Raw genomic sequence first — 25,090 nt, 5'->3', positions numbered from 1 at the left:
CAAAACATTAAAACAGGGACAGTATTTACTGACCCTCCTCAAATCCACACTTCTGCCTGTCTAATAACAAAGTTTCTACTAATCTAGATTTCTTTCCCCATCTTTCTTTAACAATACTTTTCATCATCTAAATCAAGTCCACATTTTCGAAATTTTTTTCTTTTTGAAAGAAGTCTTCTCAACCTCTCCCATTCATATGCAAAGTCTACACTTAGAAATAGCTTGGCTTTAAAAAGCTTTTGGAAACATAAACAGCAAGTGCCATCCAGGAAAACCCTAATTCACAATGATTTTCCCCAAATATTTTCTTACTTTTCTCTCTATTCTTAAGTCAGATCAGCCTTTTTCTGAAGAATCTTCAATGAAATAATTTTATCACTAACATGAATCTTTAGAAAACATAGAGATTCAAAATTCACTGTTAAAAAAGTTTATTATCTCTCATTCTTTTATTAACAGTACTTTAATTGCCAGAAATATTTTCCACAAAGATATCCCAATTCAAATCTTTTGAGCTACTCAACTGTTCAACTATTTGGGGTTTTGAAGGAAAATAACAGACAGCATTTTTTCAGCCACTTTTTCCTCTTAATCACTAAATACATATACTTTAAGAGAAATTTAATCCAGCTTCTTCTGGTTTGCTTCCATTTAAATCATTAAAATGTTGTTTCTTAAAAGTTATTTGCTGTCCAAGAGATTTTTTTTAAGCTAGCTTCTTTGCTTAAAAATCCAAGTTGGCCATAAGAACATGAGCTCTGATGCCAAAAGGCTCAGGTTTGGAATAAAAGTGTGAGCCCCAAGTTGGAAATCAGTTTTAAATGCCGGCTATGACCTAAAGGGACCATGTGGACTCCTTCCCCAACTCATTGAGCCTTCCGAGGAAACAAACATTGCAGCCGAGGTTACCAGAAGGTCTTCAAAATAAATCCTGCATTCAGTAATGAGTCAGGGCTTCTGGAAATTCTAATTTATGCCCTTAATAGTCTTGTTTGTCCTAATCATGTGTGATTTGTCCTCTATATTGTTTAAGAGGGAACATGCTTTCAACTAATATTTAATTCATAAAATGATGAAATGAATTAACTCTTTTTTTTGTTTACTCTTTTCATCCTTCAAATCTAAGAAAAATCCCTTCAATTTGAAGAGAATGAGTCCCCTTGGAGTAGCACCATTATTTGAGGTCATCTTACGTCCTACCATCTACTAGCAAAAAAACAATCTCTTATTTCCTCAAAAGTACCATTACCAATGGTAGGAGATTTTTGAATGCTTTTTTTGCTGTACCATAAACTAGGAAAAAAACCTACTTTCAAAAAAAAAAAAAAAAAGCACCAAACTGCCATGTAACATTGACAAAGGTGAAAGAAACTCTTGGAAAAAAATTTTCTTCTTTGCTTCTTGGTTAGAAAAAAAACTTTAACTTCCTTTCAGCAGAAATTTCTCAGTCTTCCTAGTTAGAAGAGTAAAACCAGCTTATTTATTACTGACTTTATTGTTTAAAAATATATATAACTCACATTCACCTACCTTCTTCAAAACCATCAATCTGGAAATATATATCTATTTCTATAAACTGTGAAGATCAAAGAAATGAAAGCAACAATTTTCAAAGATACCAAAACTATTTCCTGTACAGTTTGACTAAGGGACATTGTCAGTTTTCAGAAGGCTGGTTTTTGATGAATAAGAAAGAAGCATTCAAGAACACATCTGGTTTTCCACACTGATTAGCATTTAACAATCCTAGTTCTAGCTTCTCAACTTAAAACATGATGTCAAAATGTCCTTAAGATTAAATGACTTTTAATGGATCCCTATCTATCTACTTCCTGAGGGATTAACAGTCCAAAAGTCTATTAGACTGCCATCTAAAATACTACAATTTTCTATTACACTGTAGTAACTTAACAGTACACTAAATTAACACATTACACTGCCAACCTGTAAACAATTATTTACAAAATGATAATTTATATGTCAATTATACACTGGAGGTTTATTTATAACTATCTTAATGAATTATGGTCAGTAGTGGTTACAAAAATAAAAGATGTATAAACATGCCTAATTGAAAATTCTACAGTACCTTTACTTTGTAACTTTCATAACTCATTATTATTAAATTTTTAATTAGTACAAAGTTACCCTTATTCATTGCTACAGTTATGCTTTTAAATTGATTCTTTGTTGCTTTTCTCTTTCTCTAGCCAAGACTTCATGATCCTAAACATAAATGACACAAGATATAAGACAATTATTGACTAATAATAGCAAAAAGTAACCATTTTCAGGGTTCCTCAAGTATTTTTACTGGGCTTCCCTAGTGGCTCAGACAGTGAAGAATCCACCTGCAATGCAAGAGACCTGGATTCAATCCCTGGGTTGGGAAGATCCCCTAGAGAAGGGCATGGCAACCCACTCCAGTATTCTTGCCTGGAGAATCCCCTTGGACAGAAGAGCCTGGCGGGCTATAGTCCATGGGGTCACACAAGAGTCGGACATGACTGAGCAACTAAGCACAGCACAAGTGCTTATGAAGCTATTTGCAGAGCTCAATGCTGACATCTGTAGAAAAATAATATGTTTTTCAGTAAAAAAAAAAAAACTAAGATTTTTCTTCTTTTACATGAGGCTTATATAAAGGTCAGCACAATATTTTAAAGTTTTCTTTGTGAATCTGCTACAAGGAAGAAAATCTGACAATTCCAAACAAGGGTAAAAATATATATTGTGAAAAAATAAATCACAAAAAACTCAACTATTTTAGACACCACTCATACAATGAAAAATAAATCTTAAGGTTAATATTTTAACATCATGGCCCATATTTAAAAAGTATCATTTTAATCTTAGAAGGCAATGCTTTAAACACAGAAATCTTAGAGAGGATAAATATAATTGTACATTCGTAACACATCTGCACAAGCCAAGTAAAAGCAAACAAAACCACTGGTAAACAGCCAGATAGATCATAAGAAGTATCATGTCTCAGCTATTGTTTACTATAAAGCATGAATAGTATTACCTACCTGCCTCAGTTAGATTAACATTTCCCTGACAGTAAATTCTATTTTTTTTTTTTTTTAGGAATTTTCCATTCCTTTTAGACTTTATCCGTTTGCCTCATGGATGGACCCAAGAAATGATTATTATTTTTCTATTTGTATTTTTGTTTTCTTATCAACATTTTTGTTTTCTCATAACCAAAATGCACAGAAAGCTTGCACTGTTTGTATTCAATAAATCTCACTCAACATTTGGCATAGCTCACCCCAACCTATCTTTAATAGGCAGCAATCCCTTTCCCCAGAGGTGCTGTATCATTCTGACAATCAAGGCACTGGTGTAATTTTCCTTTGCCAACATGACAAAACAGGGAACATTCTACACCATTTCACAAGCACCAGCCCAATGAGACCATGAGTTCAGCTCTGTCATGGTACAATACTACTGTGATAAAATAAAAAGGTCCATGTAATAATTTTTAGTTTTTACATATTCTCTACAAATTTTAATACTAAGAATCTCATTTGTGGTTGTTATTTAGTCTCTAAGTCTTGTCCGACTCTTTTGCGACCCCATGGACTGCAGCTCGCCAGGCTCCTCTGTCCATGGGATTTCCCCACAAGAACACTGGAGAGGGTTACCATTTCCTTGTCAAGGGAATCTTCCCAGCCAAGGGATCCAACTCACTTCTCCTGCATTGGCAGGCAGATTACCACCACGCCACCTGGGAAGCCCAAGAATCTCATTTAGAAGAAAACAAAAAATAATCCAAAGGAACAGTTACATTTTCCTATTAGGCTCTTAATTTCATAATAGGCTACTCTAGAAAGTCTTCCTGATTGATTCTCCAAATCAGGATAAAGTGACATCCACTAACAAGTCAAAACAAAAGTCCTATTTCCAATAAGCCAGATAAGAAAAACACACAAGAGAGCTCACTTTTTTTTGTCAGCTGTAACTACAACAAGATAGACTGGCTGAGCAACATTAAACTTGTCTCCGTCATGTAATAGCCTCAGTCTGGGATATAACTGAATTTATAATGACAGAAGCAAAGTTGTAATGCACAATTATATAATTTACTTGATCATTTGCTTTCCATATAGGAAGTAACAGATTGACCAGTTGCATTTTGGCTGAGATGAATTCTACCATTATTCAGGGTAAAACAATTTTGTTGAAATCCGGAAATCCTTCAGAAATCATCTCTAAATCTCTCTGATGACTCGACATTGTTTCTTTTTCCCTTGGAATAGTATACAGCTGTGTCCTCTTTTGTAAAGGCTCTGGACCTACATTTAAGCATAGTAACTGTTTGGGAAACCATAAATATATCTCACATATTTTACAGAAGAGATAACCACTCAGGTCATTCAGTTAGATCTCAATGATTGAAACAAAAAATAAAATTCAGGGATGAAGAGATAGAAAAAAGGCAAAAAATCCTTGTTGGCATATTCCTTTCTAAAGGAAAACACACTGTCTAGGATATGGGTTTTTCTTTCTCATTTTATATCTCAGTTGACAATAAAGTGGAACTCCTACATATTTAATAATATTCCCTCCCAGTTAAGTTATACTCCAGGAGAGGTATTTTATGGGCTGTGGAACATTCTTATTCATGACCTTAACATTTTAGAATAGGCTGATGGGTAAGCAATGCATATTCTATATTGATGAATAAATGATCTGGATCCCAGGATATATATCTTCAAAGTTCGAAAACTTACATTGTCCAGTAAAAATTTCTCATTATCGCCCTTTGAAAAGGTCTTGAAATTGCAACCATCCATAGCCAAATATCATTTTCTGAAATCTGTCCCCTTATACATGGATTTATGAGTCCCATGGTTAGACAAAGGGAAATTATCCAAGGCAAAGTTGTCCAAACAGGCAGTTATCCAGCAGATTGGAGCCAAAACAGTTCTCTGGAGGTAACTGCACAGGTTCAACTGCAGCTGTGTGGGAACTATGAACAACAATCAGTTCTATGAAGAGTTTGGGTGACTCCAGGAAGAACAAACTGGGAAGATGGTTTTTGTGTCCTAGTCTATTGGTATGTATTTTTTAAGTGGGGAGGAGGCTTAAAACATTTATGTATCTGTAGTGTTTCTGGAGAAGGTAATGGCACCCCACTCCAGTATTCTTGCCTGGAAAATCCCATGTACGGAGGAGCCTGGTGGGCTGCAGTCCATGGGGTCACTAAGAGTCGGACACTACTGAGCGACTTCACTTTCACTTTTTACTTTCACTCATTGGAGAAGGAAATGGCAACCCACTCCAGTGTTCTTGCCTGGAGAATCCCAGGGACGGGGGAGCCTGGTGGGCTGCCGTCTAACAGGTCACACAGAGTCCGACATGACTGAAGCAACTTAGCAGCAGCAGCAGCAACAACGTTTCTACCTCTAAATAGTTATATTACATGATGTTATGCAAATTACCATTATAATATCATAAACCTTTTTGCACCTCAAGTGTATTCAAGTAGGAAGCCAAGCAGAAACATAACACTGAAAACACAGTGAAAAATAAAGAATACCATGGTGCCTACAAAGAATAACGGTCTTCCACACGCAAACTAGCTGTACATATGTAAATCTCATTTGATCCTCTGGATAACCCAAGAGGTAAGTAGTAAAGTTATTATGATCCTTTCACAGATAAGGAAATTAAAACTCAGAAAGGTTGGGAAATAGTCAAAGGTGCCCAGACAGTAAGTAAGAAGTAAGGATTCACACCAGGTATTCTTTTTGAGAACCAGCACTCAATCCACACGTGCCTTAAGGGCAAGCTCTACCTAAGAAAACGGGAGTAGTGTCACTGCTCCTGCACTGGAGCGGACACATTACTGTTACAGACAAAACCTGTGTTCCATTAGCAGAAAATGTGGGGAAGAAGAGGAGTGAGGAAAAAAAAGAAGAGGAGTGAGGAGGGTGAGGTGAATATTGGGTAGAACTGACAGTATTTGCAACATCTTATCTGAGCCTTCTGGTGTTCACAATTATTTTTCTTTTTCATTATGCAAAATTTCAAACACACACGAAGTAAAAAGAACAGTGTAATGAATTTCCATGTACCCACCATCCAGCTTCAACAGTTATAAACATTCTGCTCTTTGTTTCATCTTTCCTATTTTTTTTTTTTAATTTTAGTTTCTGACCTGGCCAGATTTCTAAGTAAACTAAAATATAAAAGAAAGCTTGACTAGATAACCAGGAGAAACAGTGTCACTATATATCTAAGTTCAATCTAACTGCTTTTACATGCGCTACTACTGGCAAGACACATTTGATTAAAGGAATCACTTTAGTTACAAGTATATAGAATTCAAGCGAAATATCTGGCGAATCCAATTGTATATGAAAGGGAAAATGCCTTTATTATTCACAAGGCTCCTGATTTCTAAGAATAAGGGAGTCCTTTGTTGGCTGATTAGATTGTTGAGTGAAAAGGTAAAATACAGAAAATTAAAAACAAAAAAAACTATCATTATAATCCTTTCAGAAAAGGTTGGAATAGAAAAATCTATGAGGAAGAAGCAGCTAAGACTCAGTATAGCTGAGAAGCTGTTGGGATGAAGTTGGAGAGTAGAGAAGAAATATGATATGGGTTGCACCGGAAAAAGAATTCTGGAAAATTAACAAGGAGATATGTATTAAGTTTTGCATATGGTATGTAACAGAGAAGGCAATGGCACTCCACTTCAGTACTCTTGCCTGGAAAATCTCATGAACGGAGGAGCCTGGTAGGCTGCAGTCCATGGGGTCGCTAAGAGTTGGACAGGACTGAAGGGCTTCACTTTCACTTTTCACTTTCATGCATTGGAGAAGGAAATGGCAACCCACTCCAGTGTTCTTGCCTGGAGAATCCCAGGGACTGGGGAGCCTGGTGGGCTGCCATCTATGGGGTCGCACAGAGTCTGACACAACTGAAGCGATTTAGCAGCATGGTATGTAATGTACATTGTTCTCCTCTCTCCATGCAATGTTCAGAAAAATTTCTATTTTTTACTAATGCACTGAAAAATTGAATATATTTGGGGGAAGCCTTGAAGTGCTGAGTCCTGCTTTAAAATAGTCTTCTCAGAAGAATACTACCATGTTAAAATAATAATTATGTGTTAGAGGATCTTTTTTAAAGTATATCTGACTTTTCCCTTTATTATTTATATCACACAAATAATAAAATATATATATATATATATTTAACGTATAATAGAGCATATAAGAAATATAGTCCATTGAAGCATACTGTGCCCCTAAGGGGATCACAAGGCTACCATTAACTATGCAAAAGTCTTGGAAGCCAAGGGCAGGAATGCCACACTTAGCTCTGACCCTCCTCCAACCCCTAGAGAATGTTTTATTATGCATCAGGGCATCTTGATTATCATGGTGATGACAAGGAGGCCTATTACTGATTGGCACCTAGTGCCTTAGAGGTAAGAGACATCAGTAATGAGCCACATAAGCATTTCATTTTTTTTTTTCCATACAGATATACACTCTTTAAATGTTTACCAAAAATGGGAGCGTGCTAATCCATATAGTTCATAATCTGTGAAAAAGTATATCTTACTAGAGTGTTCCATTCATATAAAAGGTAGGAATTGGTATCCATGTTTAAAATTTTTGAAATTTGTCCTAGTTCTAGCTTGAAATTTCTCTACTGACATGCAGAAGAGAGTGCCTTTGTATTATTAAATAACATTTCATTAAAGAAAATCTACTAATTTATAATTAATGTGTATTCCTAAAATAACATCAAGAATGAAACTGGCCCCTTAAATAACTGTCATTAGAATTGATGGAATGTTCAGAGACACATCAAAATAAATCAATCTGTATCTGTTGGTGTTTTTGTTTTGCTTTGTTTTTTTCAGCAGTTAGTATATGTTAGGTTGCTTCTTAAAAAATATATTCATTTTTGCATTTTATTCCCATCTACACATGTGAACTATAAAAAGAAAAAAAAACAGAAGTGGAGGAAAGTATTCTTATTGGGAAATCACAAATGAAATGATATGTATTAATGGAGGTAAAGAAGATGCATGGTTAGAGACAAGTGAGAACCAAGTATAAAAATGAAGTTTATATGTTCTGAAATGAGGGATGGGGATATGCTATTCAAATACCATTACCTAGTCAACAAAGACTAATTCTAGGCCAGTCGTGAACTTCTCACATATCCTTAATGTTGAAATAATCCATAGTTATTTGTGACCCTTAGTAAACTACTATAAATTCTGCAGTTTACCTGGGCTATACATAAGGGATCTTCAGCCATCATCTGTGGTATGTCAGATACTGTCCTAGATACAATTGCGCAAAAGTGGTTTTCTGCCTCAAGGAATTCAGACTCTAAAGGAGAAGACCAAGATGTAAACAATTAAGTAAATAAACTTTTATACTTGAAATAATAGAAGTATACAAAGGATCAAGTATACCAAGAGACCAAGAAACAGTTTCGTAAATGAAATGAGTCTTAAATGGAGAATACCGGCCAGGGAAAACTGGCATTCCACACAGAGTAAAGAGACTAAATAAAAAGCAAAGAAGTACAATACTTTACAAGATCTTCAAGTAATCCCACATGACTAAAGCATAGAATGCAAGGAATAGTATGGTAAGAGATGATATGAGAGAGCAGGATGCAGCTCATTGAGGGCCACACTGAAAAACTGTGCCATATCATATAGAGAATCCACAGAAGCGCTTTTAACTGACAAGCAACATACTCAGATCTTAGAAATATTTATCTGTTATCAGTATTGAAGATGAAATGAACAAATATGAATCAAGATAAGAGAAAACTAAAATATCCAGGCCAAGTGATGATGGGTTGAACTACACTTTGAAGCAGTGAGAATGGAAAAGAGGTAGCTTTACGTCAGTGATGTTAACAACGGAGAATCAGTTGGGTTTTGTTACTATATGTGACTTTAGTTCAGACCTAGTCCTGTCACCTACTAGCTGTACAACCTTAAATAATTTACATAATTTTCAATTCAAATTTCTCCTTGACATTAAAATAAAAATAATAATCATTCCTAACTCACAGAGAATGGTTGTAAGAATTCAGTGAGTTACTGAAATATCTTAAATGCCTATTACAGTATTAGATCAGTTTCCATTCATTCCTTTGTGATTTGAGATAGTATCATAAATTACAAACAAATTTCCTTTGCCAGATGTGGAAAGTGGTAAACAATTATCTTCTCAGAATGATTTTTTTGTCTACTTCTCTGCTTGGTCTTAAAAATGTTGGTATTTCTTCATCATCAAAGGAATGAATGGAAAATTAGTCCCCAGGTTTATACATTTGTCAAGTGGAGATGAGAATTTACTTATGCAGAGAAAATATAAATGACAAGTTTTGGACATGTTAAGTGTCTAACATAAAGTAGGACCTCAATAAAAATGCATTGAGTTGGTGAATAAATGAATGCTTGAAATGTCTATGGGAAAACTGGAAGATTTCTATCTGTATGTATCAGATATTTAGGATGCAGCCCTATATTACAAGTATAGATCTGGGAAATGTTAGTGTACAAGTATTCTTTAAATCCATGCATGATTGATTTCAATCAAGCGACCCATGTACTACAAAGGACAGATGAAGGGCAAACACAAAACAAGAAATACCAACATTTTTAAGACCAAGCAGAGAAGTAGACAAAAAATCATTCTGAGAAGATAATTATTTACCACTTTCCACATGTGGCAAAGGAAATTTGTTTATAATTTATAATACTATCTCAAATCATAAGACTTTTGTCAATATAATCATACCCTTCACATAACAGTATGTACTGAGATTATATAAGGGGAAAAGACAATATAACCTATAAAATATAAGGAAGTCTCTCTTTTCTAGTCCCTTTATTAGATTTTTCATGAAAATATTTCCTAGTGAAGAGGCTCTGACAGAATACACACAAGAAACTTAGTTAAATATAATTGACAGTTGAAGCAGAAAGAACAATACTTTTCCTATAATTAAAAAGTAGACTATACAGTTTATATGTTGAACTATATATAACTTATATGATTTTATATAAACTTATACAATTTTTTAAAACTACATATAGTTGGTCTCTGCTTACAGTTCCTTAAACAGAGATCCTAAAACCTTTGTAATTTCCTGAATAACAGGAGTCATAGGAGCATCTTTTGTTCTGATATTTGGTCTTTATCTTTGGTTCCTCACACAGAACTACCATGTCTCTTGAATTTTCCTGGGTACTAAAAGCATCTTTTGTCCTAATGAGGCCTCTTCTGGTGGGTCTTTACACAGTTGGTCACCAGAAAGACCAAGGCATGATCAAAGGGTTGGAATTTTCAGCCCTCCCCTTGACCTCTGGGGAGGTGGGAGGCACTGGAGATTGCGATCACCAACTGCGATTGGTGATGACCAATGGTGAATGATTTACTCAATCAATGAAACCACCATTAAAAACTCCTAATGATGGGGTTCAGAGAGCTTCTGGGTGGGTGAATGCATCAAGGTGCTGGGAGGGTGATATGCCCACAGAGGGCACGGAAACCTCATGTACCCCTCCCCATATTTTGCCCTGTGTACATGTTCCACTTGGCTGTTCTTTGTTGTATCCTTTAATACTATACCAGTGATAGCAAGGGTTTCCTGATTTCTGCAAGACAGTCTACCAAACTATCCCACTTGAGGGAGTCTCAGGGACCCCTGACATATAGATGGCTGTTCAGAAGTATAGATAGCCACCTAGGACTTGCTACTGGCATCTGAAGTGGGGGCAGTCATACAGAACTGAGACCTTAACCTATAGGGTCTGTGCTAACTCTGGGTAGTGTAAGAATTGAATTAAATTGTAGGAAACCTAGTTGGTGTCAGAGAATTGGAGAACTGGTTGTCGGGTGGAGGAAAAAGTTACTCAAAAGTGTTAGTTAAAGCAGTCTGGAAGAGAGAATAGCCAATGCAAATGCTGAGTACCAAACAGAAGTTTCAAGGGCTTCAGGATATTTTCTACTTTCATGGCTAATCTCTAATAGCCATATGGTCTTAAATAATATATTTCACAAATACAACTCCTCTCAATTTTTTCAATCTTAACACTATAAATAATAAGGAGAAAATGTGTACTGGCTAGCCCTTGGTCTGGCAAACAGACTTTCAGTCTGCTAATGAGGTAAATGACTTCAACAAAATTAAAGCTACCCTAAAAATTTTTTAAAATAATAAAAACTTGCAAATTTTTTCCTCAGGCAAAACTTATACAGGACTGAGTAAACCTCATTATTATTTCCTTTTCTTCATAATTTGCATCAAACATGTTTAATGGAGGTTCTGCCTACAGCATGGTTAACCTGGAAAAACTGCACTAGTTGAAACCTGGTTCCAGACGGCAGAGTCTTTAAGAACAATTCTTTTTACTGAGAAGCTGACAGGAAATCTCCAAAGACGCAACACAACGTTCTTCTGGAGCAAGAAACAATGGATTCTGTAACTCAGATCCAAACACCTCTCTTAAAATGCATGGAGAGAAATGCAATGGTACAGAAGCAGAGGGACTGTGCTGGACTCACAGTCAAAGTTACTCTTAGCCTTAACTTCCCCATTTAACTTTATCTCCTCCTTCTCACATTATGAAAATTTTTGTGACATTTTCTTTACATATGGTTCTTTGTATTTACAACACATTACAGAATGTTTTTCCCACTGAATCCTGTGTTCAATATCATTTATAGAACAGTCTCTTTTTTTTTTTTCCAGTTTCTTCTCATAACCCAGCTAGCACCATAAAGTGAAGGTCATAGCTTTGTATGCGGGAGCCCCTAGACAAAGCATACTTCTATTTCAAGTTTGACAGAGGTGGCAGTGTATCTACTTTGCAATCATGTTTAGTACTGAGCACAGGTGAAATACACATGCTTATTTCCTAACACATAAAACTTAAATTGGCATAGCCAGAGGTTGTTTATCCTAAGAGTCTTCTCAGCCTAAGCTGAATTAATTCTCTTCCAGTTCTTTTTATCCAGTACTCTCAGCCTGTGTACCATGGCTCTAAATTCCTAATTACTATAAAGTAATTTTCTTCCCTTGAGCTAAGCCTGGTAATATGCTTCTAACAGATGACCTCCAGAATGTAATTTGTAACATGTAAGGCCAAGTCTGAGAATAATTTTACATAGTTTAAATGAACATAATAAAAATCACAACAGCATCTCTACCTTTGCTAGGGAAGTTGGAAAAAAAAAAAGGCAATAATAATACACCTAAGCTTAAAATAATGTTCCTAAAATGAACTCTTTCCTTCTCATTAAAGTTATCTTTCCATCTTCATATATCCCAAGCAAATAATCATTGTTTAAGATTTCAAATCCAAAATTATTTTCCTTTAATTTTAGAAAAGTGACCAAATTTGGATTCTGCTGTGTTTTTTATGGGAACGGTACACTTTGATACTGGGTAAGGGGAAGGATATGTTTCCCTGTTCAAAGACTGCTTCATTTTTCAAAAAGTAATTTCAAAATCTTTCCATAAATCTTCAATTATTTAAATAATCATGCGTGAGTGCCTGCTAAGTCACTTCAGTCCTTTCAGACTCTTTGTGACCCTATGAGCTATAGAACCCCAGACTCCTCTGTCTATGAAATTCTCCAGCAAGAATACTGGAATGAGTTGCCATGCCCTCCTCCAGGGGATCTTCCTGACTCAGGGATCAAACCTGCATCCCTTATGCCTCCTGCATTGGCAGGTTGGTTCTTTACCAGTAGCACCACCTGGGAAGCCTCTGACTAATCATATCAAACCCAAAACCTAATATTTTTAAGTTTTAAAATGTGAAATAAGTAATTGAAGCTCTTCCTGAATAATTACCACTAAAACTGACTAGTCATTCATTCATCTTAAACCCACTTACTTACATAGATTAAGGTGAAGGCACAAAATAAAGCTACCTCTGTAAAAATCACCCCAAGAGTAGAAGATTCCAACTACAGCTATACGTGCCAGTCACAGCTAAAAAGAGCAAAGTTGCAGGTGTCTTAAAGACAGGAAATAAAAATAAACCCAATTTTTCCAAAAATATAAAAATAAACAACTTTCCACTTGCAATGGGAACTTCCTCCTTCATATAGGTGAGGAAAAAAGCAATTCTCAGGGGCACACATTTTCCTACAGCCATGAGTATTTTCCAGTCATGCTATTTTAATCCCAACTAAGCCACCCTCCCTCTCCTTTCTCTCAAGAACATTTATTTATGACTGGCTGGAAGACTGGAGAATACAGTACATGAAGCTTCTGGACTTTTTTTTCTAATAAGACTGCTCAAATGTCACAAAATATATTTGCCTTCAAATATAACTCTCAATATATAAAAATACAGACCAGTGTACCCACTGCTTCCTAATTCCAATTCAATTTAATCATAAATGGAAAATATGTCCAAGACAACAGAGTCTCTGAGTACTTAATGGCGGCTACATTATTCAAAAAGCTTCACAAGCATGACTGAAAAAGAGAAAGCCTGACGCACCCAGGAGAGATATCAAGGAGACAATTGTGGCAGGAAAGGGGACAGAAGAAACATTTCACAAAACGGAGGAGAAAGGAGAAGAGTGCAATCAAGTTAATGACATTGAATATTTGAAGAATTGGGAAAACTCTCAAAATAAAGCATAAAAATTGGGACAGGAAATTGTATATACAGCATGACTCCAATTTTGTGATACAACTGTGTATTTTCTTGAAGAAAATATTGAGGGGGGTTGCACCTAAATTAGTTGGGCTTTGTTTGTTGCTTTTTTTTTTTTTTTTTTTACTTTTTCATTCCACTCTGTATTTCTTATCACAAACGTGCTTGTGAGATTGAAAAAATACACACTCACGTGCCTTTCGTGAAAATGCGGCTCCTTTCTTGTCCTTATAATTGACATGATGCGTCGCTAAAGTTCGGGCTCTCAGTAGAGTTGGGAAGTAAACCGGTCCAATAAGGTTACTCCTTTTCTTCTGGCTGTAAGATACAACTTCAGGGTAGAAGAATAACTTCCGGCTAAGCAAGGCCTCTTTGGAGTAATGGCAGCTCGTGAAAGGCTTCTGTCCGAGGGCAGCACCTCGCATGCTGGCAGGCCTGGTCTCTGTCCTACGAAACCTAGTGAAGACGTGCTGGGCTCGGCCAGCATTTAGAAGCCCCGAGCTCCACCAAGGCAAAAGAGTAAACTAACACAGCGTCTCCTAGCCACTCAGGAATGCCCAGAACCGCGGCTCCCAGGCTGCCCTGCGCCACGCACCATCGCGCATACCACGCACCGTCTTGCTCAGCCACGCACCTCAGGCCGAAGAGCCCGGCCTCTGAGGCAGGCCGGTGTAGTACTGCGGCTGGTCTGTAGTGCTGCTCACTCCCTAGTTTGAAGCTTCTGTGACTGCAACTTGCACAGCTCCGTTGTGATGTCTGAGTCTCTCAAACGCAGCCGTCATTTCCTTGAAGGAACAATGAGGTGCTTCCTTGCTTCCCATCCCGACCATACATTTTCCTGGTAGTGCGGCCTTGGTGCTTTTAATCACCCCTTCAGGAGCAACCCGCGCCGGAGGCCAGGGGCGACGACGAGAGGAGTTACCCCGCGTCTGAGGTCAGGGGCGGCGGCCGGGAGGAGATACCCCACGCCCCAAGCCCGAGGCCATGGGCAGCGGCGGGGAGGAGCAACCACACGACTGAGGCCAGGGGCGGTGGCCCAGAGGACCAACCCCACGTCCAAGTAGCCGTGGCTGCATGGGCGCAGGAGGGCCTAGAGGAGCTATCCCACAGTGAAGGTCAGGAAGGGCGGTGGTGAGGAGATACCCCTCGTCCAAGATAAGAAGCAATGGCTGCGCTTTGCTGGAGCGGCCGTGAAGAGATACCCCACGCCCAAGGTAAGAGAAACCCAAGTAAGACGGTAGGTGTTGCAAGAGGGCATCAGAGGGCAAGCACACTTGAAACCATACTCACAGAAAATAGTCAATCTAATCACACTAGGACCACAGCTTTGTCTATCTCACTAAGCCATGCCCGTGGGGCAACCCAAGACGGGCGAGTCATAGAGAGATTTGACAGAATGTGGTCCACTGGAGAAGGGAATGGCAAACCACTTCAGTATGCTTGCCTTGAGAACCCCATGAACAGTATGAAAAGGCAAAATGATAGGATACTGAAAGAGAAACACCCAGGTCAGTAGGTGCCCAATATGCTAGTGGAGATCAGTGGAGAAATAACTCCAGAAAGAATGAAGGGATGGAGCCAAAGCAAAAACAATACCCAGCTGTGGATGTGACTGGTGATAGAAGCAAGGTCCGATGCTGTAAAGAGCAATATTGCGTAGGAACCTGGAATGTCAGGTCCATGAATCAAGGCAAATTGAAAGTGGTCAAACAAGAGATGGCAAGAGTGAATGTCGACATTCTAGGAATCAGTGAACTGAAATGGACTGGAATGGGTGAATTTAACTCAGATGACCATTATGTCTACTACTGCGGGCAGGAATCCCTCAGAAGAAATGGAGTGGCCATCATGGTCAACAAAAGAGTCCGAAATGCAGTACTTGGATGCAATCTCAAAAACGACAGAATGATCTCTGTTCGTTTCCAAGGCAAACCATTCAATATCACAGTAATCCAAGTCTATGCCCCAACCAGTAACGCTGAAGAAGCTGAAGTTGAACGGTTCTATGAAGACCTACAAGACCTTTTAGAACTAACACCCAAAAAAGATGTCCTTTTCATTATAGGGGACTGGAATGCAAAAGTAGAAAGTCAAGAAACACCTGGAGTAACAGGCAAATTTGGCCTTGGAATACGGAATGAAGCAGGGCAAAGACTGATACAGTTTTGCCAAGAAAATGCACTGGTCATGACAAACACCCTCTTCCAACAACACAAGAGAAGACTCTATACATGGACATCACCAGATGGTCAACACCAAAATCAGATTGATTATATTCTTTGCAGCCAAAGATGAAGAAGCTCTATACAGTCAGCAAAAACAAGACCAGGAGCTGACTGTGGCTCAGATTGTGAACACCTTATTGCCAAATTCAGACTGAAATTGAAGAAAGTAGGGAAAACCACTAGACCATTCAGGGTATGACCTAAATCAAATCCCTTATGATTATACAGTGGAAGTGAGAAATAGATTTAAGGGCCTAGATCTGATAGATAGAGTGCCTGATGAACTATGGACTGAGGTTCGTGACATTGTACAGGAGACAGGGATCAAGACCATTCCCATAGAAAAGAAATGCAAAAAAGCAAAATGGCTGTCTGGGGAGGCCTTACAAATAGCTGTGAAAAGAAGAGAAGCAAAAAGCAAAGGAGAAAAGGAAAGATATAAACATCTGAATGCAGAGTTCCAAAGAATAGCAAGAAGAGATAAGAAAGCCTTCTTCAGCGATCAATGCAAAGAAATAGAGGAAAACAACAGAATGGGAAAGACTAGGGATCTCTTCAAGAAAATCAGAGATACCAAAGGAACATTTCATGCAAAGATGAGCTTGATAAAGGACAGAAGTGGTATGCACCTAACAGAAGCAGAAGATATTAAGAAGAGATGGCAAGAATACACAGAAAACTGTACAAAAAAGATCTTCACGACCCAGATAATCACAATGGTGTGATCACTGACCTAGAGCCAGACATCCTGGAATGTGAAGTCAAGTGGGCCTTAGAAAGCATCACTACGAACAAAGGTAGTGGAGGTGATTCCAGTTGAACTATTCCAAATCCTGAAAGATGATGCTGTGAAAGTGCTGCACTCAATATGCCAGCAAATGTGGAAAACTCAGCAGTGGCCACAGGACTGGAAAAGGTCAGTTTTCATTCCAATCCCAAAGAAAGACAATGCCAAAGAATGCTCAAACTACCGCACAATTGCACTCATCTCACACGCTAGTAAAGTAATGCTCAAAATTCTCCAAGCCAGGCTTCAGCAATATGTAAACTGTGAACTTCCTGATGTTCAAGCTGCTTTTAGAAAATGCAGAGGAGCCAGAGATCAAATTGCCAATGTCCGCTGGATCATAGAAAAAGCAAGAAGTTCCAGAAAAACATCTATTTCTGCTTTATTGACTATGCCAAAGCCTTTGACTGTGTGGATCACAATAAACTGTGGACAATTCTGAAAGAGATGGGAATCCCAGACCACCTGACCTGCCTCTTGAGAAATTTGTATGCAGGTCAGGAAGCAACAGTTAGAACTGGACATGGAACAACAGACTGGTTCCAAATGGGAAAAGGAGTTCATCAAGGCTGTATATTGTCACCCTGTTTATTTAACTTATATGCAGAGTACATCATGAGAAACTCTGGACTGGAAGAAACACAAGCTGAAATCAAGATTGCCAGGAGAAATATCAATAACCTCAGATATGCAGATGACACCACCCTTATGGCAGAAAGTGAAGAGGAACTCAAAAGCCTCTTGATGAAAGTGAAAGTGGAGAGTGAAAAAGTTGGCTTAAAGCTCAACATTCAGAAATTGAAGATCATGGCATCCGGTCCCACAACTTCATGGGAAATAGATGGGGAAACTGGGGAAACAGTGTCAGACTTTATTTTTCTGGGCTCCAAAATCACTACAGATGGTGACTGCAGCCATGAAATTAAAAAGCGCTTACTCCTTGGAAGGAAAGTTATGACCAACCTAGAAAGCATATTCAAAAGCAGAGACATTACTTTGCCAACAAAGGTCCGTCTAGTCAAGGCTATGGTTTTTCCTGTGGTCATGTATGGATGTGAGAGTTGGACTGTGAAGAAGGCTGAGCGCCGAATAATTGATGCTTTTGAACTGTGGTGTTGGAGAAGACTCTTGAGAGTCCCTTGGACTGCAAGGAGATCCAACCAGTCCATTCTGAAGGAGATCAGCCCTGGGATTTCTTTGGAAGGAATGATGCTGAAGCTGAAACTCCAGTACTTTGGCCACCTCATGCGGAGAGTTAACTCATTGGAAAAGACTCTGATGCTGGGAGGGATTTGGGGCAGGAGGAGAAGGGGGCAACAGAGGATGAGATGGCTGGATGGCATCGCTGACTCGATGGACGTGAGACTGAGTGAACTCCGGGAATTGGTGATGGACAGGGAGGCCTGGCATGCTTGGGAAGAGTCGGACACGACTGAGCGACTGATCTGATCTGATCCACACCACAAAGTTAATCGCGACTTGCGTGTCTGACCATTTGCTTCCTCAGCCTCTGTTTGACTTTGTGTGCACTTGATCTGACTTAGACTTCCTTTATATCCCTTTTCCCCTTCCCATGGCAGTAGTTCTTCACTTCTTAGGAACAGTAATGCTGGAATGGATGTGTGACGGCATGCAAAGTCACTTCAGTCCTGTCCGACTCTTTGTGATGCCGTGGACTTAGCCCTTCAGGCTCCTCTACCAGTGGGGATACTCCAGGTGAAAATTCTGAGTGTGTTGGCATGCCCTCCTCCAGGGGATCTTCCCAACCCAGGGATAGAATGGAATGGATGCAGAGAAACTCTAATTTCAGAAGGTTTTAAAAAAACAATAGTTTAATACTACAAGATACTCCATCACATGTATTTCCTACTTCTGTAATCCCCTCCCCAAAATATTAGTTTTAAAGTATGATGAAGAGAATCCTATGGTTATTCTGAAAGCACAGATAGCCAGGTAGTTCTTATTTTCTGCCCACAAGATAAGTTTTCTAAAAATACATTCCATTTTGAATTCCCCAAGAATATGTTGCCAATCCTGCCTGGGACAAGAGAGCAGGATGAGACATGGATGAGCTCTGTAATGTATATGAAGTGCTTAGCCTTCCATACATATTGGCATTCTATATGTTAGCTATGATTACCATACTGCAGAAAAAGAGAACCAGAGAAATAGATTTGAGTAGAGTGCCACAGTAGGCAAAGAACATGTGTGAGTCCCACACCCACATGGACCCATAAACTGATCACTAATTTCACCCTCAATTTCAAATTGCTACCCTAGTCCAGGAAACAAGTACACTCATTTTTGATCTCACTTTCCATAAAGGAAACTGTAATACTGATCCTGGCGGAAATACTTGCCACCATTATTTAAAATGTTCTAAGTTGCAATGAAAGGAATGAACCCTATACAGAAACACAATTTGAACCCAAGGTATATATAGTAAGATGCTGTATTACAAGCTTTCACTATTTTCAGAAAATGTCACTCTAGAAATGAAACATTAAGCATATACACAGTTGAAGATATAGAATTCTGTAGCCTGTTACATGGATTATGGAGAGGAGGAAAAGGGGAGAGAAATGGAGGAAAAGAAAGAGTTTTGCCAACATAAACTCTGATTTGAGGAGATGAGGGGCCTGTGGAGAGGATGGTGCGGGCAAATTGATGAGGAAGATATTTGGTTAGGAAACCGAAGGAAATCAGTTTGAAATGACTGTGATAGAGTACCTTCCAGATATAAGCAGTATTAGGGCCTTTCTTTTCACTTTTAAGTATAATTTGAATATAATATTAATATTTTCCGTTTTAAAAATAAAATATTAAGAAATTTTCTCTTTTTTTAAGGAAAAACCTAGCATCTAGTTGTTGAAGACTTTACAAGACTGTTCCTCATTTAAGCCAAGTCCACTTAATAAGGTCAGAACAAATTCAAACTTAATGATTTGTGGATTTTTTTTTAATAAACAGCATACTACAAGATGACAGATATATAAAGGAAAAAGAACGGTAAATCATTTGCAAGTTTATCAGATTAAAACCAGCAACTACCATTTCAAATGTTCTTGGGTTTTTATGTTGTATGAATAGAAATCATAGTTTATAAATTGTTAGCAAAATTTCTATTTGATGCACTTTTCAGCATATGGTCCTTCAGGAAGATTATTTTGAAGGACAAAAAGATGCTACTAACCAATTGTGTTAACTTGATCCCAGACTTACCAATGGTAAGAGAAATAATCATTGTGTGTGTGGAAAAAGCTTTTTCTGCAGCACACTATTTAAAGAAGTAAAAATAAGGATGTCGTTGAAGCTATTTCAGATAAATTCTAAAGATCTAGTAAATGCCCAGATCACTTTGTGGGTGGAGCAAAAAAACACCATGTAATGGCTAACAATGCTTTAAAATCACTACAAATGTAAATGTCTATTTCACAAGTATTGGTTTATGTCATGTGGTGACTCAGGTAACACTCACAACTACAACCATAACATAAAATATTCCAGAGGGGAAAAAAACAATGAGAAGCCTGAAAACCAGAACACTGTCTTAAACTGAAAGGACAGTAAAGACACATCATTTTTGTATTTTAAAATCTCCTAAAACTTGGATTTTCCTGTAAGCAAAAAAGGTATCCTCCTGAAGAGCTCATACACAGTGTTATATATGTTTCCATTGCAATTCTAAAACTCTTCATATTGATTATACTTTTCTGGATGCCTGCAAAAATCTTCTCTGAAATGGAGAATACCCTCCAGAGCAGAATTTCTTTTTCAAACAATACAACTTGAAGAGTCACAGTGCCCTCTAGTGGCCAACTGATAAGACCCACTTTTACTTCAATCTCAGAAAACAAAAAGTTTTCAGTGAATCTTGTATATTTTCAAATAGTTTTTCCCATAAATATTAATAAATGCCAATTTCTGTTTCTGAGAGGGAAAAATATTTATGGTCAATTAGCACATAGCACAGTGGATAATGACTCCTTTTTTTGTCCATTGCTCATATAGTTAAGTTGTATCTAAATGGCAAAAAAGGCTTAACTCCAATCAAGCCTGCAAAACAAGGGCCATTAAAATGTACAAATGTAAAATTTTAATCTAGAATTGTGGTAAGGACAATTTTATGGAGTTTTGGATCTGTAGTTAAGTCTCGAATCTGCCAGTGTCTGACAGTGAGACCTGTGGAAAGGAACGTGATCATGCTGCACCTCACTTCTCTTCATGTGTAAATGAATAAAAGTTGGCAGTATTGGTGAGGATGCAGGAAAATGAACTCTAAACACTTCTAGTAAGAGCATTGATGCTACAGCCTTTCTGGAGGGAAAATTGGCATTAACTCTCAAACTAACAGGCGTTTCCTAAATTTATTGTCAAAAACTCTCCAAAACCAGGATTTTCCAAATGTACATTGCCTTAGTGCCAGAATAAGTGTCAATATTTAATTCTTACTCTGTCTTATCCACTAAGTGCTTTAAGTATTTTTTCATTTAATTCTCAAAAAAATCTTATGATCCAGAACCATAATTAACCATATTTACGTGTCAGGAAACTGAGGAAACTCAGACGTGAAACTGAGACGTGCAAACGTGAAAAGCTGCCCAAGTGGTATAAACTTACCAGTAACTGCTAAAACCTGGATCCAAACCCAGACTGTATGGTTCAGGGTCCACACTGCTGACCACTTGCTCTACTTCCAGAACTTCCTCTTCTGGGAATTTATTCTAAGGAAATAATCAAGAATATGCATGAATACTTTTATTTTTTTAATTTATTTTTAACTGAAGGATAATTGTTCTACAATGTTGTGTTGGTTTCTGCTGTAGAACGAGGTGAATCAGCCATAAGTATACATACACAAAGACTGTTCAACCAGTGTTAATTTCAGCATCATTTATAATAAAGGAGAAGAAAGGAAAATAACCTAAATTACCGTTAAAATGATTGTGTTTAAACCAAACAATTGGCTCTGTACCCTTAAAGAGCATCTAATAACATGGAAAATGTTCCCAAATACAGTAAGTGAAACGTTAGAAGCATGCACACATAGATATATATGTATATGTACATTGTGCTCCTATTTTGTAAAGAAATATATGTTCAAGAAAAACGAAGGAAAATTATCCAAGTATAAATAATAATTATGTCTAATTGGTGAGTTTACGGGGTAATGATTTTTATTATCTTTTTTATGCCCATTTTTCAAATTAATTCTAAAAATACATTATTTTAATGACGGGTTCAGGCCAAATGTGCTCTCAGATACTTTCCGACTCTAAATTTTTATTATTTTGAATGTGACAAATAGAGAATAGTCATGGAGTTTTAGAACTAGGGGAGAAAAAAGGTTACATTGTCTCCAGCAGTTTCCAAATCTGTTTGATCTTCAGAATCACCTGAGCTGATCAAAATACAGACTCCCTGCCTCCCTCTTTCCCTGAAGCAAATCACCTGCGCACGAAGCTCAGGTGATTTCTTATGATCTGACACTTTGGGAACTACAAATTTACCCCCATTGCATGACTGAGCGACTTCACTTTCACTTTTTCACTTTCATGCATTGGAGAAGGAAATGACAACCCACTCCAGTGTTCTTGCCTGGAGAATCCCAGGGGCAGGAGAGCCTGGTGGGCTGCCCTCTATGGGGTCACACAGAGTCAGACACGACTGGAGTGACTTAGCAGCAGCAGCAGCAAGTAGTAAAACAGGATTCTTCTAAACCAAACGCAGACCAGAGTCATCATGTACTATTATAAGCTATCATATACTATTATCAATTGCTATTGATATTGACAAACTTTAACTTTAGTTTCAATTCCTTAATTTTGTTAAGGAAAAAGTGCATCTTATAAAAAACAACAAATTTACTAATGAAAAAATTTTAGCCATAAAAACAATGAAAGTTATACCCACCAACACTGAGCAGAGAGAATGTATTCTTTTTTTTTTTTTGATATTTATTCCTTTTGGCTGCGCTGGGTCTTTGTTGAGGCATATGGACTTTCCTAGTTGCGGAGAGTAGGGGCTACTCTTTAGTTTTGGTGCATGGGCTTCTCGCGTTGGCTTCTCTTGTTGTGGAGCATGGACTCGAGTGCGCGGGCTTCAGTAGTTGTGGCTAGGCTCAGTGGTTGTGGCTCACAGGCTTAGTTGCCTCACAGCATGTGGGATCCTCCTAGACCAGGGATCAAACCTGTGTCCCTTGCATTGGCAGGTGGATTTTCAACCACTGGACTAGCAGGAAGTCCCTGAATTCTTACCTATATTCATTGCAAATAGCTTGTCCTCATTTCTCAAATACATGCTTACTTAAAGGAACCAAGATTTATCCCTTAGTGCCCACAAGACCCAAAATCAGATTCCCTCCCCCCACCCCAAAAAGAAGCATACATTTCAGTTAACACAGCAAAAAAAAAAAAAAAATTGTTTGAAGCAAAAGATCATCCAAAGGTTCTCAGTAGTCCTAGTTGCACAGAGTAAGGAAAAGACACTCTGGACACAGTGAAAGCATTTATAAAGAGAGAAGTTAAGACTTGCAAAATCTCTCTTGAAGTTCCAGAATTTAAGTATTTGTCACCTTTTTGAAGCTACTTAGCATATTCTTGGGGCAGCAATTTTTATTTGTGGTGTAGTAACCTGAGTCCCAAATTGGCTATATGGAAGAAAATAAAGTTTCACTAACTCTCAGGGAGATTCATATCACCTGAGTCTATCTTATTCAAACCACAAACCTAGTTGCATGCTATACCCATGGCACTTTGTACATGAAGACATCTACCCGAGGTGTACCCCAGCAGAAAACAGGAAGCTGGCTATTGATCGAAAGTGAAGAGTGAAAGTCACTTAGTCATGTCCATATTCTGTGACCCCATGGGCTGTAGCCTGCCAGGCTCCTCTGTCCTTGGGATTTTCCAGGCAAGAATACTGGAGTGGGTAGCCACTTCCTTCTCCAGGGGCTCTTCCTGACCCAGGGATCAAATCCAGGTCTCTCACCTTGCAGGCAGACTCTTTACTGTCTGAGCCACCAGGGAAGCCCACTGATTTTAAAATGATAGGTAAATAAGATTGAAAGGTAAGATGGTTCATCTCACCTTCCTAAAATTCCAAACTAAATATCTCCTGATATTACAGTCTTAAAACAAAAATGCATACGCTCACAAAACATTTAAAAATAAAAACCAGGACCAAGGTTGAATTTTAAAACTTCATGAAAATTGTTGGGTAGTAGTGGGCGTTGAGGCAACATTAATTGTGGGTAACATGTTCTGGTGGGCTGCCGTCTATGAGGTCACACAGAGTCAGACATGACTGAAGCGACTTAGCAGCAGCAGCAGCAACATGTACTGTTGGTTTGACTGCTTTGGTGACTCATCAGATAACACCTTCCCCCAAGTTGTAACTGCAAACTGTGCTTCAGTGCCCTTACCTGAGCCTTCTCTCTGCTTTCTTACAGTCCTGGAAAATGTTCTACTCAAGGCAGCAAGTACACACAGAGCCCAAATGAACTATAATTAAAGTGGCAAGAGACCAAGGAAAAGAGCAGTGTTAGTTCAATTGTTTCCTTTGCACGGGTAACAGATGGACTCCAAGGTCTAATAACCCTTTGTACTTCAGCTAAGGCTGACAATGCGTCATTATACTCAGATGGAAGCAAGAAGAAGGTGCCTAGCAACTTGGGCTTGGAATGCCTAGGCTTTTGTCAATTTACATCATAATCTTAATATTAAACAGGCTTGCTCTCATTTGCCAGTCATCACCTCATTTTATGTTTTTCAAACACAAGAAGATTAGTCTTTCTTGAAAGTACTTTAGCCCCTTAGATACAGAACAGTAGTAGTATTTTAGAGTCTCCCCTTATAAATGTGTACATAAAACTGCCATGATCCTTGATGGAAATTATATCAGTAAGTTGGGGGGCCTACCATGGGTAATATTTTCATTAGCAACAGTATGCACATAACCCAGGCTCTTTTTGGAATTCAGTAGGATACCAAGGACTATTTTGGGGGCCTCATTACTCTTGTATTCTTGTACTTTATGTATATAAGAAGTCATTAGAATGTCTATTTAATTTTATATTCTCCTTTTTAAGCTCTATTTGTCTATATTTTATGATGCAAATAAAATGTGTGTGTGTTGGGTTGTGTGCTCAAGCATTTCAGATGACTAGATGATGATATGTGTTCAATGAATAGTTGATAAAAGAAGACAAGAAGGAAAGAATGAAGAAGGAAAGGAGACGTGAGAATGAATAAAAATCACTGAACCATCAGTGAACCGCCTGCCCTTCTCACAGCATAGAACAGGCAGAATTTTCATTAGTAACATACAACCAGGAGGATGAAAATCACAATTTATCTCCAATAGCCTACTATGATGTCTATTTATATCAGTCTAGGA

General features: G+C 38.1%; 2 long non-coding RNA genes across 3 annotated transcripts in view; one reads left to right on the top strand and one right to left on the bottom strand.

Annotated features, from left to right (window-relative positions):
- The window catches only part of LOC147355169 (uncharacterized), a 281,865-nt gene extending 267,619 nt beyond the window's left edge, over window positions 1-14,246 (bottom strand). The window contains exon 1 of the long non-coding RNA XR_015144308.1: window positions 13,875-14,246. This is a non-coding gene — a long non-coding RNA (uncharacterized LOC147355169). The remainder of the gene's footprint in view (window positions 1-13,874) is intronic.
- Window positions 14,241-24,859, top strand: LOC147355168 (uncharacterized). 2 transcript variants are annotated; one of them, XR_015144307.1, is made up of 4 exons: window positions 14,323-14,895; window positions 18,274-18,409; window positions 19,541-19,612; window positions 24,144-24,859. It is a non-coding gene; the product is annotated as an uncharacterized LOC147355168 (long non-coding RNA). The 2 variants fall into 2 exon arrangements; XR_015144306.1 differs by lacking the exon at window positions 18,274-18,409 and having other exon boundaries at window positions 14,241-14,895.
- The last annotated feature ends 231 nt before the right edge of the window (window positions 24,860-25,090 follow it).

Source organism: Bos grunniens, chromosome 17 (genome assembly GCF_055505025.1).
Source record: "Bos grunniens cultivar Pamir isolate PY7600 chromosome 17, Bosgru_T2T1.0, whole genome shotgun sequence".
NCBI classification, from domain to species: Eukaryota; Metazoa; Chordata; class Mammalia; order Artiodactyla; family Bovidae; genus Bos; species Bos grunniens.
This window is presented reverse-complemented; position numbering and strand designations above follow the sequence as displayed.